The 13,054-nt window shown below is 41.5% G+C and overlaps 35 non-coding genes across 35 annotated transcripts in view; all 35 read left to right on the top strand.

Moving 5' to 3' along the window:
- The first annotated feature begins 128 nt into the window (after positions 1-128).
- Positions 129-202, top strand: trnat-agu (transfer RNA threonine (anticodon AGU)). Its single transcript has one exon. It is a non-coding gene; the product is annotated as a tRNA-Thr (tRNA).
- Positions 203-309: 107 nt separating this feature from the next.
- trnar-ucu (transfer RNA arginine (anticodon UCU)) lies at positions 310-399 on the top strand. The gene is given in 2 exon segments: positions 310-346; positions 364-399. It is a non-coding gene; the product is annotated as a tRNA-Arg (tRNA).
- Positions 400-706: 307 nt separating this feature from the next.
- Positions 707-780, top strand: trnat-agu (transfer RNA threonine (anticodon AGU)). Its single transcript has one exon. It is a non-coding gene; the product is annotated as a tRNA-Thr (tRNA).
- Positions 781-1,283: 503 nt separating this feature from the next.
- Positions 1,284-1,357, top strand: trnat-agu (transfer RNA threonine (anticodon AGU)). Its single transcript has one exon. It is a non-coding gene; the product is annotated as a tRNA-Thr (tRNA).
- Positions 1,358-1,464: 107 nt separating this feature from the next.
- Positions 1,465-1,554, top strand: trnar-ucu (transfer RNA arginine (anticodon UCU)). The gene is given in 2 exon segments: positions 1,465-1,501; positions 1,519-1,554. It is a non-coding gene; the product is annotated as a tRNA-Arg (tRNA).
- Positions 1,555-1,861: 307 nt separating this feature from the next.
- trnat-agu (transfer RNA threonine (anticodon AGU)) lies at positions 1,862-1,935 on the top strand. The gene has a single exon. It is a non-coding gene; the product is annotated as a tRNA-Thr (tRNA).
- Positions 1,936-2,619: 684 nt separating this feature from the next.
- On the top strand, positions 2,620-2,709 carry trnar-ucu (transfer RNA arginine (anticodon UCU)). The gene is given in 2 exon segments: positions 2,620-2,656; positions 2,674-2,709. It is a non-coding gene; the product is annotated as a tRNA-Arg (tRNA).
- Positions 2,710-3,016: 307 nt separating this feature from the next.
- On the top strand, positions 3,017-3,090 carry trnat-agu (transfer RNA threonine (anticodon AGU)). Its single transcript has one exon. It is a non-coding gene; the product is annotated as a tRNA-Thr (tRNA).
- Positions 3,091-3,197: 107 nt separating this feature from the next.
- trnar-ucu (transfer RNA arginine (anticodon UCU)) lies at positions 3,198-3,287 on the top strand. The gene is given in 2 exon segments: positions 3,198-3,234; positions 3,252-3,287. It is a non-coding gene; the product is annotated as a tRNA-Arg (tRNA).
- Positions 3,288-3,594: 307 nt separating this feature from the next.
- On the top strand, positions 3,595-3,668 carry trnat-agu (transfer RNA threonine (anticodon AGU)). Its single transcript has one exon. It is a non-coding gene; the product is annotated as a tRNA-Thr (tRNA).
- A 683-nt stretch (positions 3,669-4,351) lies between these two features.
- Positions 4,352-4,441, top strand: trnar-ucu (transfer RNA arginine (anticodon UCU)). The gene is given in 2 exon segments: positions 4,352-4,388; positions 4,406-4,441. It is a non-coding gene; the product is annotated as a tRNA-Arg (tRNA).
- Positions 4,442-4,748: 307 nt separating this feature from the next.
- On the top strand, positions 4,749-4,822 carry trnat-agu (transfer RNA threonine (anticodon AGU)). The gene has a single exon. It is a non-coding gene; the product is annotated as a tRNA-Thr (tRNA).
- Positions 4,823-5,325: 503 nt separating this feature from the next.
- On the top strand, positions 5,326-5,399 carry trnat-agu (transfer RNA threonine (anticodon AGU)). The gene has a single exon. It is a non-coding gene; the product is annotated as a tRNA-Thr (tRNA).
- Positions 5,400-5,506: 107 nt separating this feature from the next.
- On the top strand, positions 5,507-5,596 carry trnar-ucu (transfer RNA arginine (anticodon UCU)). The gene is given in 2 exon segments: positions 5,507-5,543; positions 5,561-5,596. It is a non-coding gene; the product is annotated as a tRNA-Arg (tRNA).
- A 307-nt stretch (positions 5,597-5,903) lies between these two features.
- Positions 5,904-5,977, top strand: trnat-agu (transfer RNA threonine (anticodon AGU)). The gene has a single exon. It is a non-coding gene; the product is annotated as a tRNA-Thr (tRNA).
- Positions 5,978-6,479: 502 nt separating this feature from the next.
- On the top strand, positions 6,480-6,553 carry trnat-agu (transfer RNA threonine (anticodon AGU)). The gene has a single exon. It is a non-coding gene; the product is annotated as a tRNA-Thr (tRNA).
- A 107-nt stretch (positions 6,554-6,660) lies between these two features.
- Positions 6,661-6,750, top strand: trnar-ucu (transfer RNA arginine (anticodon UCU)). The gene is given in 2 exon segments: positions 6,661-6,697; positions 6,715-6,750. It is a non-coding gene; the product is annotated as a tRNA-Arg (tRNA).
- Positions 6,751-7,058: 308 nt separating this feature from the next.
- Positions 7,059-7,132, top strand: trnat-agu (transfer RNA threonine (anticodon AGU)). Its single transcript has one exon. It is a non-coding gene; the product is annotated as a tRNA-Thr (tRNA).
- Positions 7,133-7,238: 106 nt separating this feature from the next.
- Positions 7,239-7,328, top strand: trnar-ucu (transfer RNA arginine (anticodon UCU)). The gene is given in 2 exon segments: positions 7,239-7,275; positions 7,293-7,328. It is a non-coding gene; the product is annotated as a tRNA-Arg (tRNA).
- Positions 7,329-7,635: 307 nt separating this feature from the next.
- On the top strand, positions 7,636-7,709 carry trnat-agu (transfer RNA threonine (anticodon AGU)). The gene has a single exon. It is a non-coding gene; the product is annotated as a tRNA-Thr (tRNA).
- Positions 7,710-8,214: 505 nt separating this feature from the next.
- On the top strand, positions 8,215-8,288 carry trnat-agu (transfer RNA threonine (anticodon AGU)). The gene has a single exon. It is a non-coding gene; the product is annotated as a tRNA-Thr (tRNA).
- Positions 8,289-8,394: 106 nt separating this feature from the next.
- On the top strand, positions 8,395-8,484 carry trnar-ucu (transfer RNA arginine (anticodon UCU)). The gene is given in 2 exon segments: positions 8,395-8,431; positions 8,449-8,484. It is a non-coding gene; the product is annotated as a tRNA-Arg (tRNA).
- Positions 8,485-8,791: 307 nt separating this feature from the next.
- trnat-agu (transfer RNA threonine (anticodon AGU)) lies at positions 8,792-8,865 on the top strand. The gene has a single exon. It is a non-coding gene; the product is annotated as a tRNA-Thr (tRNA).
- A 107-nt stretch (positions 8,866-8,972) lies between these two features.
- trnar-ucu (transfer RNA arginine (anticodon UCU)) lies at positions 8,973-9,062 on the top strand. The gene is given in 2 exon segments: positions 8,973-9,009; positions 9,027-9,062. It is a non-coding gene; the product is annotated as a tRNA-Arg (tRNA).
- Positions 9,063-9,369: 307 nt separating this feature from the next.
- Positions 9,370-9,443, top strand: trnat-agu (transfer RNA threonine (anticodon AGU)). The gene has a single exon. It is a non-coding gene; the product is annotated as a tRNA-Thr (tRNA).
- A 107-nt stretch (positions 9,444-9,550) lies between these two features.
- On the top strand, positions 9,551-9,640 carry trnar-ucu (transfer RNA arginine (anticodon UCU)). The gene is given in 2 exon segments: positions 9,551-9,587; positions 9,605-9,640. It is a non-coding gene; the product is annotated as a tRNA-Arg (tRNA).
- Positions 9,641-9,947: 307 nt separating this feature from the next.
- Positions 9,948-10,021, top strand: trnat-agu (transfer RNA threonine (anticodon AGU)). The gene has a single exon. It is a non-coding gene; the product is annotated as a tRNA-Thr (tRNA).
- Positions 10,022-10,524: 503 nt separating this feature from the next.
- On the top strand, positions 10,525-10,598 carry trnat-agu (transfer RNA threonine (anticodon AGU)). Its single transcript has one exon. It is a non-coding gene; the product is annotated as a tRNA-Thr (tRNA).
- Positions 10,599-10,705: 107 nt separating this feature from the next.
- Positions 10,706-10,795, top strand: trnar-ucu (transfer RNA arginine (anticodon UCU)). The gene is given in 2 exon segments: positions 10,706-10,742; positions 10,760-10,795. It is a non-coding gene; the product is annotated as a tRNA-Arg (tRNA).
- A 307-nt stretch (positions 10,796-11,102) lies between these two features.
- Positions 11,103-11,176, top strand: trnat-agu (transfer RNA threonine (anticodon AGU)). The gene has a single exon. It is a non-coding gene; the product is annotated as a tRNA-Thr (tRNA).
- A 503-nt stretch (positions 11,177-11,679) lies between these two features.
- trnat-agu (transfer RNA threonine (anticodon AGU)) lies at positions 11,680-11,753 on the top strand. The gene has a single exon. It is a non-coding gene; the product is annotated as a tRNA-Thr (tRNA).
- Positions 11,754-11,860: 107 nt separating this feature from the next.
- On the top strand, positions 11,861-11,950 carry trnar-ucu (transfer RNA arginine (anticodon UCU)). Its single transcript is given in 2 exon segments — positions 11,861-11,897; positions 11,915-11,950. It is a non-coding gene; the product is annotated as a tRNA-Arg (tRNA).
- Positions 11,951-12,257: 307 nt separating this feature from the next.
- On the top strand, positions 12,258-12,331 carry trnat-agu (transfer RNA threonine (anticodon AGU)). Its single transcript has one exon. It is a non-coding gene; the product is annotated as a tRNA-Thr (tRNA).
- A 503-nt stretch (positions 12,332-12,834) lies between these two features.
- On the top strand, positions 12,835-12,908 carry trnat-agu (transfer RNA threonine (anticodon AGU)). The gene has a single exon. It is a non-coding gene; the product is annotated as a tRNA-Thr (tRNA).
- Positions 12,909-13,015: 107 nt separating this feature from the next.
- The window catches only part of trnar-ucu (transfer RNA arginine (anticodon UCU)), a 90-nt gene continuing 51 nt past the window's right edge, over positions 13,016-13,054 (top strand). The window contains exon 1 of the tRNA in view: positions 13,016-13,052. This is a non-coding gene — a tRNA (tRNA-Arg). The remainder of the gene's footprint in view (positions 13,053-13,054) is intronic.

Genomic DNA, 13,054 nt, shown 5'->3' on the forward strand with positions numbered 1-13,054 from the left:
GAGAAAACTGTGGGTCTTACTTAGAAAAGTTCTGTTTGTCGTTGGTACAAGATTTTACTCCAGTGAGAAAAATCAGCCCGGTTTCCCTTGAACATTGTAATGATCTACACGTTGTAAAGAAGACGTGTGGCGCCGTGGCTTAGTTGGTTAAAGTGCCTGTCTAGTAAACAGGAGATCCTGGGTTCGAATCCCAGCGGTGCCTTTGGTTTGATCAATATGCAATTATATTTTAGTAAGGACTTCTTTTTTAGACTTGCAACATTTGTTTTCACAGAAAACTGGTCACTCTTGGTCAATATGGGGTGTGCAGGCTCTGTGGCGCAATGGATAGCGCATTGGACTTCTAGATGATCAGCTGGAGCAATTCAAAGGTTGTGGGTTCGAGTCCCACCAGAGTCGAAAGTTGTGCTTCGTGTTTGCTTTGATGTAGAACAAAGAAGCTCAACATTTCAGAAATGTTCCTCTTGTCTTCATAGAATTGCAATGACTTTGTGGTGCCACAGAGAGTGCATTGACTTGTAGTTGAAAGACTGAAGCAATTGCAACATCTTGTTTGAGTTGATTTCTGACTTTTTTTGGAGAAAACTGTGGGTCTTACTTAGAAAAGTTCCGTTTGCTGTTGGTACAAGATTTTACTCCAATGAGAAAAATCAGCCCGGTTTCCCTTGAACATTGTAATGATCTACACCTTGAACGGAAGGTGTGTGGCGCCGTGGCTTAGTTGGTTAAAGTGCCTGTCTAGTAAACAGGAGATCCTGGGTTCGAATCCCAGCGGTGCCTTGGTTTGATCAATATGCAATGATCTTTTAGTCAGGACTTCTTTTTTAGACTTGCAACATTTGTTTTCACAGAAAACTGGTCACTCTTGGTCAAGATGGGGTGTGCAGGCTCTGTGGGGCAATGGATAGCGCATTGGACTTCTAGATGATAAGATGGAGCAATTCAAAGGTTGTGGGTTCGAGTCCCACCAGAGTCGAAAGTTGTGCTGATTATTTGCTTTTGATGTAGAACAAAGAAGCTCAACATTTCAGAATTATTCCACTTGTCTTCATAGAATTACAATGACTTTGTGTTGCCACAGAGAGTGCATTGACTTGTAGTTGAAAGACTGAAGCAATTGCAACATCTTGTTTGAGTTGATTTCTGACTTTTTTGGAGAAAACTGTGGGTCTTACTTAGAAAAGTTCTGTTTGTCATTGGTACAAGATTTTATTCCAGTGAGAAAAATCAGCCCGGTTTCCCTTGAACATTGTAATGATCTACACGTTGTAAAGAAGACGTGTGGCGCCGTGGCTTAGTTGGTTAAAGTGCCTGTCTAGTAAACAGGAGATCCTGGGTTCGAATCCCAGCGGTGCCTTTGGTTTGATCAATATGCAATTATATTTTAGTAAGGACTTCTTTTTTAGACTTGCAACATTTGTTTTCACAGAAAACTGGTCACTCTTGGTCAAGATGGGGTGTGTAGGCTCTGTGGCGCAATGGATAGCGCATTGGACTTCTAGATGATAAGCTGGAGCAATTCAAAGGTTGTGGGTTCGAGTCCCACCAGAATCGAAAGTTGTGCTACTTGTTTGCTTTGATGTAGAACAAAGAAGCTCAACATTTCAGAAATGTTCCTCTTGTCTTCATAGAATTGCAATGACTTTGTGGTGCCACAGAGAGTGCATTGACTTGTAGTTGAAAGACTGAAGCAATTGCAACATCTTGTTTGAGTTGATTTCTGACTTTTTTTGGAGAAAACTGTGGGTCTTACTTAGAAAAGTTCTGTTTGCTGTTGGTACAAGATTTTACTCCAATGAGAAAAATCAGCCCGGTTTCCCTTGAACATTGTAATGATCTACACCTTGAACGGAAGGTGTGTGGCGCCGTGGCTTAGTTGGTTAAAGTGCCTGTCTAGTAAACAGGAGATCCTGGGTTCGAATCCCAGCGGTGCCTTGGTTTGATCAATATGCAATGATCTTTTAGTCAGGACTTCTTTTTTAGACTTGCAACATTTGTTTTCACAGAAAACTGGTCACTCTTGGTCAAGATGGGCTGTGCAGGCTCTGTGGGGCAATGGATAGCGCATTGGACTTCTAGATGATAAGATGGAGCAATTCAAAGGTTGTGGGTTCGAGTCCCACCAGAGTCGAAAGTTGTGCTGATTATTTGCTTTTGATGTAGAACAAAGAAGCTCAACATTTCAGAAATATTCCTCTTGTCTTCATAGAATTGCAATGACTTTGTGGTGCCACAGAGAGTGCATTGACTTGTAGTTGAAAGACTGAAGCAATTGCAACATCTTGTTTGAGTTGATTTCTGACTTATTTGGAGAAAACTGTGGGTCTTACTTAGAAAAGTTCTGTTTGTCGTTGGTACAAGATTTTACTCCAGTGAGAAAAATCAGCCCGGTTTCCCTTGAACATTGTAATGATCTACACGTTGTAAAGAAGACGTGTGGCGCGGTGGCTTCGTTGGTTAAAGTGCCTGTCTAGTAAACAGGAGATCCTGGGTTCGAATCCCAGCGGTGCCTTTGGTTTGATCAATATGCAATTATATTTTAGTAAGGACTTCTTTTTTAGACTTGCAACATTTGTTTTCACAGAAAACTGGTCACTCTTGGTCAAGATGGGGTGTGCAGGCTCTGTGGCGCAATGGATAGCGCATTGGACTTCTAGATGATAAGCTGGAGCAATTCAAAGGTTGTGGGTTCGAGTCCCACCAGAGTCGAAAGTTGTGCTACTTGTTTGCTTTGATGTAGAACAAAGAAGCTCAACATTTCAGAAATGTTCCTCTTGTCTTCATAGAATTGCAATGACTTTGTGGTGCCACAGAGAGTGCATTGACTTGTAGTTGAAAGACTGAAGCAATTGCAACATCTTGTTTGAGTTGATTTCTGACTTTTTTTGGAGAAAACTGTGGGTCTTACTTAGAAAAGTTCCGTTTGCTGTTGGTACAAGATTTTACTCCAATGAGAAAAATCAGCCCGGTTTCCCTTGAACATTGTAATGATCTACACGTTGATCGGAAGGTGTGTGGCGCCGTGGCTTAGTTGGTTAAAGTGCCTGTCTAGTAAACAGGAGATCCTGGGTTCGAATCCCAGCGGTGCCTTTGGTTTGATCAATATGCAATTATATTTTAGTAAGGACTTCTTTTTTAGACTTGCAACATTTGTTATCACAGAAAACTGGTCACTCTTGGTCAAGATGGGGTGTGTAGGCTCTGTGGCGCAATGGATAGCGCATTGGACTTCTAGATGATAAGCTGGAGCAATTCAAAGGTTGTGGGTTCGAGTCCCACCAGAATCGAAAGTTGTGCTACTTGTTTGCTTTGATGTAGAACAAAGAAGCTCAACATTTCAGAAATGTTCCTCTTGTCTTCATAGAATTGCAATGACTTTGTGGTGCCACAGAGAGTGCATTGACTTGTAGTTGAAAGACTGAAGCAATTGCAACATCTTGTTTGAGTTGATTTCTGACTTTTTTTGGAGAAAACTGTGGGTCTTACTTAGAAAAGTTCCGTTTGCTGTTGGTACAAGATTTTACTCCAATGAGAAAAATCAGCCCGGTTTCCCTTGAACATTGTAATGATCTACACCTTGAACGGAAGGTGTGTGGCGCCGTGGCTTAGTTGGTTAAAGTGCCTGTCTAGTAAACAGGAGATCCTGGGTTCGAATCCCAGCGGTGCCTTGGTTTGATCAATATGCAATGATCTTTTAGTCAGGACTTCTTTTTTAGACTTGCAACATTTGTTTTCACAGAAAACTGGTCACTCTTGGTCAAGATGGGGTGTGCAGGCTCTGTGGGGCAATGGATAGCGCATTGGACTTCTAGATGATAAGATGGAGCAATTCAAAGGTTGTGGGTTCGAGTCCCACCAGAGTCGAAAGTTGTGCTGATTATTTGCTTTTGATGTAGAACAAAGAAGCTCAACATTTCAGAAATATTCCTCTTGTCTTCATAGAATTGCAATGACTTTGTGGTGCCACAGAGAGTGCATTGACTTGTAGTTGAAAGACTGAAGCAATTGCAACATCTTGTTTGAGTTGATTTCTGACTTATTTGGAGAAAACTGTGGGTCTTACTTAGAAAAGTTCTGTTTGTCGTTGGTACAAGATTTTACTCCAGTGAGAAAAATCAGCCCGGTTTCCCTTGAACATTGTAATGATCTACACGTTGTAAAGAAGACGTGTGGCGCCGTGGCTTAGTTGGTTAAAGTGCCTTTCTAGTAAACAGGAGATCCTGGGTTCGAATCCCAGCGGTACCTTGGTTTGATCAATATGCAATGATCTTTTAGTCAGGACTTCTTTTTTAGACTTGCAACATTTGTTTTCACAGAAAACTGGTCACTCTTGGTCAAGATGGGGTGTGCAGGCTCTGTGGCGCAATGGATAGCGCATTGGACTTCTAGATGATAAGCTGGAGCAATTCAAAGGTTGTGGGTTCGAGTCCCACCAGAGTCGAAAGTTGTGCTACTTGTTTGCTTTGATGTAGAACAAAGAAGCTCAACATTTCAGAAATGTTCCTCTTGTCTTCATAGAATTGCAATGACTTTGTGGTGCCACAGAGAGTGCATTGACTTGTAGTTGAAAGACTGAAGCAATTGCAACATCTTGTTTGAGTTGATTTCTGACTTTTTTTGGAGAAAACTGTGGGTCTTACTTAGAAAAGTTCCGTTTGCTGTTGGTACAAGATTTTACTCCAATGAGAAAAATCAGCCCGGTTTCCCTTGAACATTGTAATGATCTACACCTTGAACGGAAGGTGTGTGGCGCCGTGGCTTAGTTGGTTAAAGTGCCTGTCTAGTAAACAGGAGATCCTGGGTTCGAATCCCAGCGGTGCCTTGGTTTGATCAATATGCAATGATCTTTTAGTCAGGACTTCTTTTTTAGACTTGCAACATTTGTTTTCACAGAAAACTGGTCACTCTTGGTCAAGATGGGGTGTGCAGGCTCTGTGGGGCAATGGATAGCGCATTGGACTTCTAGATGATAAGATGGAGCAATTCAAAGGTTGTGGGTTCGAGTCCCACCAGAGTCGAAAGTTGTGCTGATTATTTGCTTTTGATGTAGAACAAAGAAGCTCAACATTTCAGAAATATTCCTCTTGTCTTCATAGAATTGCAATGACTTTGTGGTGCCACAGAGAGTGCATTGACTTGTAGTTGAAAGACTGAAGCAATTGCAACATCTTGTTTGAGTTGATTTCTGACTTATTTGGAGAAAACTGTGGGTCTTACTTAGAAAAGTTCTGTTTGTCGTTGATACAAGATTTTACTCCAGTGAGAAAAATCAGCCCGGTTTCCCTTGAACATTGTAATGATCTACACGTTGTAAAGAAGACGTGTGGCGCGGTGGCTTAGTTGGTTAAAGTGCCTGTCTAGTAAACAGGAGATCCTGGGTTCGAATCCCAGCGGTGCCTTTGGTTTGATCAATATGCAATTATATTTTAGTAAGGACTTTTTTTTTAGACTTGCAACATTTGTTTTCACAGAAAACTGGTCACTCTTGGTCAAGATGGGGTGTGCAGACTCTGTGGCGCAATGGATAGCGCATTGGACTTCTAGATGATCAGCTGGAGCAATTCAAAGGTTGTGGGTTCGAGTCCCACCAGAGTCGAAAGTTGTGCTACTTGTTTGCTTTGATGTAGAACAAAGAAGCTCAACATTTCAGAAATGTTCCTCTTGTCTTCATAGAATTGCAATGACTTTGTGGTGCCACAGAGAGTGCATTGACTTGTAGTTGAAAGACTGAAGCAATTGCAACATCTTGTTTGAGTTGATTTCTGACTTTTTTTGGAGAAAACTGTGGGTCTTACTTAGAAAAGTTCCGTTTGCTGTTGGTACAAGATTTTACTCCAATGAGAAAAATCAGCCCGGTTTCCCTTGAACATTGTAATGATCTACACCTTGAACGGAAGGTGTGTGGCGCCGTGGCTTAGTTGGTTAAAGTGCCTGTCTAGTAAACAGGAGATCCTGGGTTCGAATCCCAGCGGTGCCTTGGTTTGATCAATATGCAATGATCTTTTAGTCAGGACTTCTTTTTTAGACTTGCAACATTTGTTTTCACAGAAAACTGGTCACTCTTGGTCAAGATGGGGTGTGCAGGCTCTGTGGCGCAATGGATAGTGCATTGGACTTCTAGATGATAAGTTGGAGCAATTCAAAAGTTGTGGGTTCGAGTCCCACCAGAGTAGAAAGTTGTGCTAGTTGTTTGCTTTGATGCAGAACAAAGAAGCTCAACATTTCAGAAATATTCCTCTTGTCTTCATAGAATTGCAATGACTTTGTGGTGCCACAGAGAGTGCATTGACTTGTAGTTGAAAGACTGAAGCAATTGCAACATCTTGTTTGAGTTGATTTCTGACTTATTTGGAGAAAACTGTGGGTCTTACTTAGAAAAGTTCTGTTTGTCGTTGGTACAAGATTTTACTCCAGTGAGAAAAATCAGCCCGGTTTCCCTTGAACATTGTAATGATCTACACGTTGTAAAGAAGACGTGTGGCGCCGTGGCTTAGTTGGTTAAAGTGCCTGTCTAGTAAACAGGAGATCCTGGGTTCGAATCCCAGCGGTGCCTTTGGTTTGATCAATATGCAATTATATTTTAGTAAGGACTTCTTTTTTAGACTTGCAACATTTGTTTTCACAGAAAACTGGTCACTCTTGGTAATCTTTTCGTGTGCAGGCTCTGTGGCACAATGGATAGCGCATTGGACTTCTAGATGATAAGCTGGAGCAATTCAAAGGTTGTGGGTTCGAGTCCCACCAGAGTCGAAAGTTGTGCTAGTTGTTTGCTTTGATGCAGAACAAAGAAGATCAACATTTCAGAAATATTCCTCTTGTCTTCATAGAATTGCAATGACTTTGTGGTGCCACAGAGAGTGCATTGACTTGTAGTTGAAAGATTGAAGCAATTGCAACATCTTGTTTGAGTTGATATCTGACTTTTTTTGGAGAAAACTGTGGGTCTTACTTAGAAAAGTTCCGTTTGCTGTTGGTACAAGATTTTACTCCAATGAGAAAAATCATGACCAGTTTCCCTTGAACATTGTAATGATCTACACCTTGAACGGAAGGCGTGTGGCACCGTGGCTTAGTTGGTTAAAGTGCCTGTCTAGTAAACAGGAGATCCTGGGTTCGAATCCCAGCGGTGCCTTGGTTTGATCAATATGCAATGATCTTTTAGTCAGGACTTCTTTTTTAGACTTGCAACATTTGTTTTCACAGAAAACTGGTCACTCTTGGTCAAGATGGGGTGTGCAGGCTCTGTGGCGCAATGGATAGCACATTGGACTTCTAGATGATAAGATGGAGCAATTCAAAGGTTGTGGGTTCGAGTCCCACCAGAGTCGAAAGTTGTGCTGATTATTTGCTTTTGATGTAGAACAAAGAAGCTCAACATTTCAGAATTATTCCACTTGTCTTCATAGAATTACAATGACTTTGTGTTGCCACAGAGAGTGCATTGACTTGTAGTTGAAAGACTGTAGCAATTGCAACATCTTGTTTGAGTTGATTTCTGACTTTTTTGGAGAAAACTGTGGGTCTTACTTAGAAAAGTTCTGTTTGTCGTTGGTACAAGATTTTACTCCAGTGAGAAAAATCAGCCCGGTTTCCCTTGAACATTGTAATGATCTACACGTTGTACAGAAGACGTGTGGCGCCGTGGCTTAGTTGGTTAAAGTGCCTGTCTAGTAAACAGGAGATCCTGGGTTCGAATCCCAGCGGTGCCTTTGGTTTGATCAATATGCAATGATCTTTTAGTCAGGACTTCTTTTTTAGACTTGCAACATTTGTTTTCACAGAAAACTGGTCACTCTTGGTCAAGATGGGGTGTGCAGGCTCTGTGGCGCAATGGATAGTGCATTGGACTTCTAGATGATAAGCTGGAGCAATTCAAAGGTTGTGGGTTCGAGTCCCACCAGAGTAGAAAGTTGTGCTAGTTGTTTGCTTTGATGCAGAACAAAGAAGCTCAACATTTCAGAAATATTCCTCTTGTCTTCATAGAATTGCAATGACTTTGTGGTGCCACAGAGAGTGCATTGACTTGTAGTTGAAAGACTGAAGCAATTGCAACATCTTGTTTGAGTTGATTTCTGACTTTTTTTTGGAGAAAACTGTGGGTCTTACTTAGAAAAGTTCCGTTTGCTGTTGGTACAAGATTTTACTCCAATGAGAAAAATCAGCCCGGTTTCCCTTGAACATTGTAATGATCTACACCTTGAACGGATGGTGTGTGGCGCCGTGGCTTAGTTGGTTAAAGTGCCTGTCTAGTAAACAGGAGATCCTGGGTTCGAATCCCAGCGGTGCCTTGGTTTGATCAATATGCAATGATCTTTTAGTCAGGACCTCTTTTTTAGACTTGCAACATTTGTTTTCACAGAAAACTGGTCACTCTTGGTCAAGATGGGGTGTGCAGGCTCTGTGGCGCAATGGATAGCGCATTGGACTTCTAGATGATAAGATGGAGCAATTCAAAGGTTGTGGGTTCGAGTCCCACCAGAGTCGAAAGTTGTGCTGATTATTTGCTTTTGATGTAGAACAAAGAAGCTCAACATTTCAGAAATATTCCTCTTGTCTTCATAGAATTGCAATGACTTTGTGGTGCCACAGAGAGTGCATTGACTTGTAGTTGAAAGACTGAAGCAATTGTAACATCTTGTTTGAGTTGATTTCTGACTTATTTGGAGAAAACTGTGGGTCTTACTTAGAAAAGTTCTGTTTGTCGTTGGTACAAGATTTTACTCCAGTGAGAAAAATCAGCCCGGTTTCCCTTGAACATTGTAATGATCTACACGTTGTAAAGAAGACGTGTGGCGCCGTGGCTTAGTTGGTTAAAGTGCCTGTCTAGTAAACAGGAGATCCTGGGTTCGAATCCCAGCGGTGCCTTTGGTTTGATCAATATGCAATTATATTTTAGTAAGGACTTCTTTTTTAGACTTGCAACATTTGTTTTCACAGAAAACTGGTCACTCTTGGTCAATATGGGGTGTGCAGGCTCTGTGGCGCAATGGATAGCGCATTGGACTTCTAGATGATCAGCTGGAGCAATTCAAAGGTTGTGGGTTCGAGTCCCACCAGAGTCGAAAGTTGTGCTACGTGTTTGCTTTGATGTAGAACAAAGAAGCTCAACATTTCAGAAATGTTCCTCTTGTCTTCATAGAATTGCAATGACTTTGTGGTGCCACAGAGAGTGCATTGACTTGTAGTTGAAAGACTGAAGCAATTGCAACATCTTGTTTGAGTTGATTTCTGACTTTTTTTGGAGAAAACTGTGGGTCTTACTTAGAAAAGTTCCGTTTGTCATTGGTACAAGATTTTACTCCAGTGAGAAAAATCAGCCCGGTTTCCCTTGAACATTGTAATGATCTACACGTTGTAAAGAAGACGTGTGGCGCCGTGGCTTAGTTGGTTAAAGTGCCTGTCTAGTAAACAGGAGATCCTGGGTTCGAATCCCAGCGGTGCCTTTGGTTTGATCAATATGCAATTATATTTTAGTAAGGACTTCTTTTTTAGACTTGCAACATTTGTTTTCACAGAAAACTGGTCACTCTTGGTCAAGATGGGGTGTGTAGGCTCTGTGGCGCAATGGATAGCGCATTGGACTTCTAGATGATAAGCTGGAGCAATTCAAAGGTTGTGGGTTCGAGTCCCACCAGAGTCGAAAGTTGTGCTACTTGTTTGCTTTGATGTAGAACAAAGAAGCTCAACATTTCAGAAATGTTCCTCTTGTCTTCATAGAATTGCAATGACTTTGTGGTGCCACAGAGAGTGCATTGACTTGTAGTTGAAAGACTGAAGCAATTGCAACATCTTGTTTGAGTTGATTTCTGACTTTTTTTGGAGAAAACTGTCGGTCTTACTTAGAAAAGTTCCGTTTGCTGTTGGTACAAGATTTTACTCCAATGAGAAAAATCAGCCCGGTTTCCCTTGAACATTGTAATGATCTACACCTTGAACGGAAGGTGTGTGGCGCCGTGGCTTAGTTGGTTAAAGTGCCTGTCTAGTAAACAGGAGATCCTGGGTTCGAATCCCAGCGGTGCCTTGGTTTGATCAATATGCAATGATCTTTTAGTCAGGACTTCTTTTTTAGACTTGCAACATTTGTTTTCACAGAAAACTGGTCACTCTTGGTCAAGATGAGGTGTGCAGGCTCTGTGGGGCAATGGATAGCGCATTGGACTTCTAGATGATAAGATGGAGCAATTCAAAGGTTGTGGGTTCGAGTCCCACCAGAGTCGAAAGTTGTGCTGATTATTTGCTTTTGATGTAGAACAAAGAAGCTCAACATTTCAGAATTATTCCACTTGTCTTCATAGAATTACAATGACTTTGTGTTGCCACAGAGAGTGCATTGACTTGTAGTTGAAAGACTGAAGCAATTGCAACATCTCGTTTGAGTTGATTTCTGACTTTTTTGGAGAAAACTGTGGGTCTTACTTAGAAAAGTTCTGTTTGTCATTGGTACAAGATTTTACTCCAGTGAGAAAAATCAGCCCGATTTCCCTTGAACATTGTAATGATCTACACGTTGTAAAGAAGACGTGTGGCGCCGTGGCTTAGTTGGTTAAAGTGCCTGTCTAGTAAACAGGAGATCCTGGGTTCGAATCCCAGCGGTGCCTTTGGTTTGATCAATATGCAATTATATTTTAGTAAGGACTTCTTTTTTAGACTTGCAACATTTGTTTTCACAGAAAACTGGTCACTCTTGGTCAAGATGGGGTGTGTAGGCTCTGTGGCGCAATGGATAGCGCATTGGACTTCTAGATGATAAGCTGGAGCAATTCAAAGGTTGTGGGTTCGAGTCCCACCAGAGTCGAAAGTTGTGCTACTTGTTTGCTTTGATGTAGAACAAAGAAGCTCAACATTTCAGAAATGTTCCTCTTGTCTTCATAGAATTGCAATGACTTTGTGGTGCCACAGAGAGTGCATTGACTTGTAGTTGAAAGACTGAAGCAATTGCAACATCTTGTTTGAGTTGATTTCTGACTTTTTTTGGAGAAAACTGTCGGTCTTACTTAGAAAAGTTCCGTTTGCTGTTGGTACAAGATTTTACTCCAATGAGAAAAATCAGCCCGGTTTCCCTTGAACATTGTAATGATCTACACCTTGAACGGAAGGTGTGTGGCGCCGTGGCTTAGTTGGTTAAAGTGCCTGTCTAGTAAACAGGAGATCCTGGGTTCGAATCCCAGCGGTGCCTTGGTTTGATCAATATGCAATGATCTTTTAGTCAGGACTTCTTTTTTAGACTTGCAACATTTGTTTTCACAGAAAACTGGTCACTCTTGGTCAAGATGAGGTGTGCAGGCTCTGTGGGGCAATGGATAGCGCATTGGACTTCTAGATGATAAGATGGAGCAATTCAAAGGTTGTGGGTTCGAGTCCCACCAGAGTCGAAAGTTGTGCTGATTATTTGCTTTTGATGTAGAACAAAGAAGCTCAACATTTCAGAATTATTCCACTTGTCTTCATAGAATTACAATGACTTTGTGTTGCCACAGAGAGTGCATTGACTTGTAGTTGAAAGACTGAAGCAATTGCAACATCTCGTTTGAGTTGATTTCTGACTTTTTTGGAGAAAACTGTGGGTCTTACTTAGAAAAGTTCTGTTTGTCATTGGTACAAGATTTTACTCCAGTGAGAAAAATCAGCCCGATTTCCCTTGAACATTGTAATGATCTACACGTTGTAAAGAAGACGTGTGGCGCCGTGGCTTAGTTGGTTAAAGTGCCTGTCTAGTAAACAGGAGATCCTGGGTTCGAATCCCAGCGGTGCCTTTGGTTTGATCAATATGCAATTATATTTTAGTAAGGACTTCTTTTTTAGACTTGCAACATTTGTTTTCACAGAAAACTGGTCACTCTTGGTCAAGATGGGGTGTGTAGGCTCTGTGGCGCAATGGATAGCGCATTGGACTTCTAGATGATAAGCTGGAGCAATTCAAAGGTTGTGGGTTCGAGTCCCACCAGAATCGAAAGTTGTGCTACTTGTTTGCTTTGATGTAGAACAAAGAAGCTCAACATTTCAGAAATGTTCCTCTTGTCTTCATAGAATTGCAATGACTTTGTGGTGCCACAGAGAGTGCATTGACTTGTAGTTGAAAGACTGAAGCAATTGCAACATCTTGTTTGAGTTGATTTCTGACTTTTTTTGGAGAAAACTGTGGGTCTTACTTAGAAAAGTTCTGTTTGCTGTTGGTACAAGATTTTACTCCAATGAGAAAAATCAGCCCGGTTTCCCTTGAACATTGTAATGATCTACACCTTGAACGGAAGGTGTGTGGCGCCGTGGCTTAGTTGGTTAAAGTGCCTGTCTAGTAAACAGGAGATCCTGGGTTCGAATCCCAGCGGTGCCTTGGTTTGATCAATATGCAATGATCTTTTAGTCAGGACTTCTTTTTTAGACTTGCAACATTTGTTTTCACAGAAAACTGGTCACTCTTGGTCAAGATGGGGTGTGCAGGCTCTGTGGGGCAATGGATAGCGCATTGGACTTCTAGATGATAAGATGGAGCAATTCAAAGGTTGTGGGTTCGAGTCCCACCAGAGTCGAAAGTTGTGCTGATTATTTGCTTTTGATGTAGAACAAAGAAGCTCAACATTTCAGAAATATTCCTCTTGTCTTCATAGAATTGCAATGACTTTGTGGTGCCACAGAGAGTGCATTGACTTGTAGTTGAAAGACTGAAGCAATTGCAACATCTTGTTTGAGTTGATTTCTGACTTATTTGGAGAAAACTGTGGGTCTTACTTAGAAAAGTTCTGTTTGTCGTTGGTACAAGATTTTACTCCAGTGAGAAAAATCAGCCCGGTTTCCCTTGAACATTGTAATGATCTACACGTTGTAAAGAAGACGTGTGGCGCGGTGGCTTAGTTGGTTAAAGTGCCTGTCTAGTAAACAGGAGATCCTGGGTTCGAATCCCAGCGGTGCCTTTGGTTTGATCAATATGCAATTATATTTTAGTAAGGACTTCTTTTTTAGACTTGCAACATTTGTTTTCACAGAAAACTGGTCACTCTTGGTCAAGATGGGGTGTGCAGGCTCTGTGGCGCAATGGATAGCGCATTGGACTTCTAGA

Source organism: Astyanax mexicanus, chromosome 7 (genome assembly GCF_023375975.1).
Source record: "Astyanax mexicanus isolate ESR-SI-001 chromosome 7, AstMex3_surface, whole genome shotgun sequence".
NCBI lineage: Eukaryota > Metazoa > Chordata > Actinopteri > Characiformes > Acestrorhamphidae > Astyanax > Astyanax mexicanus.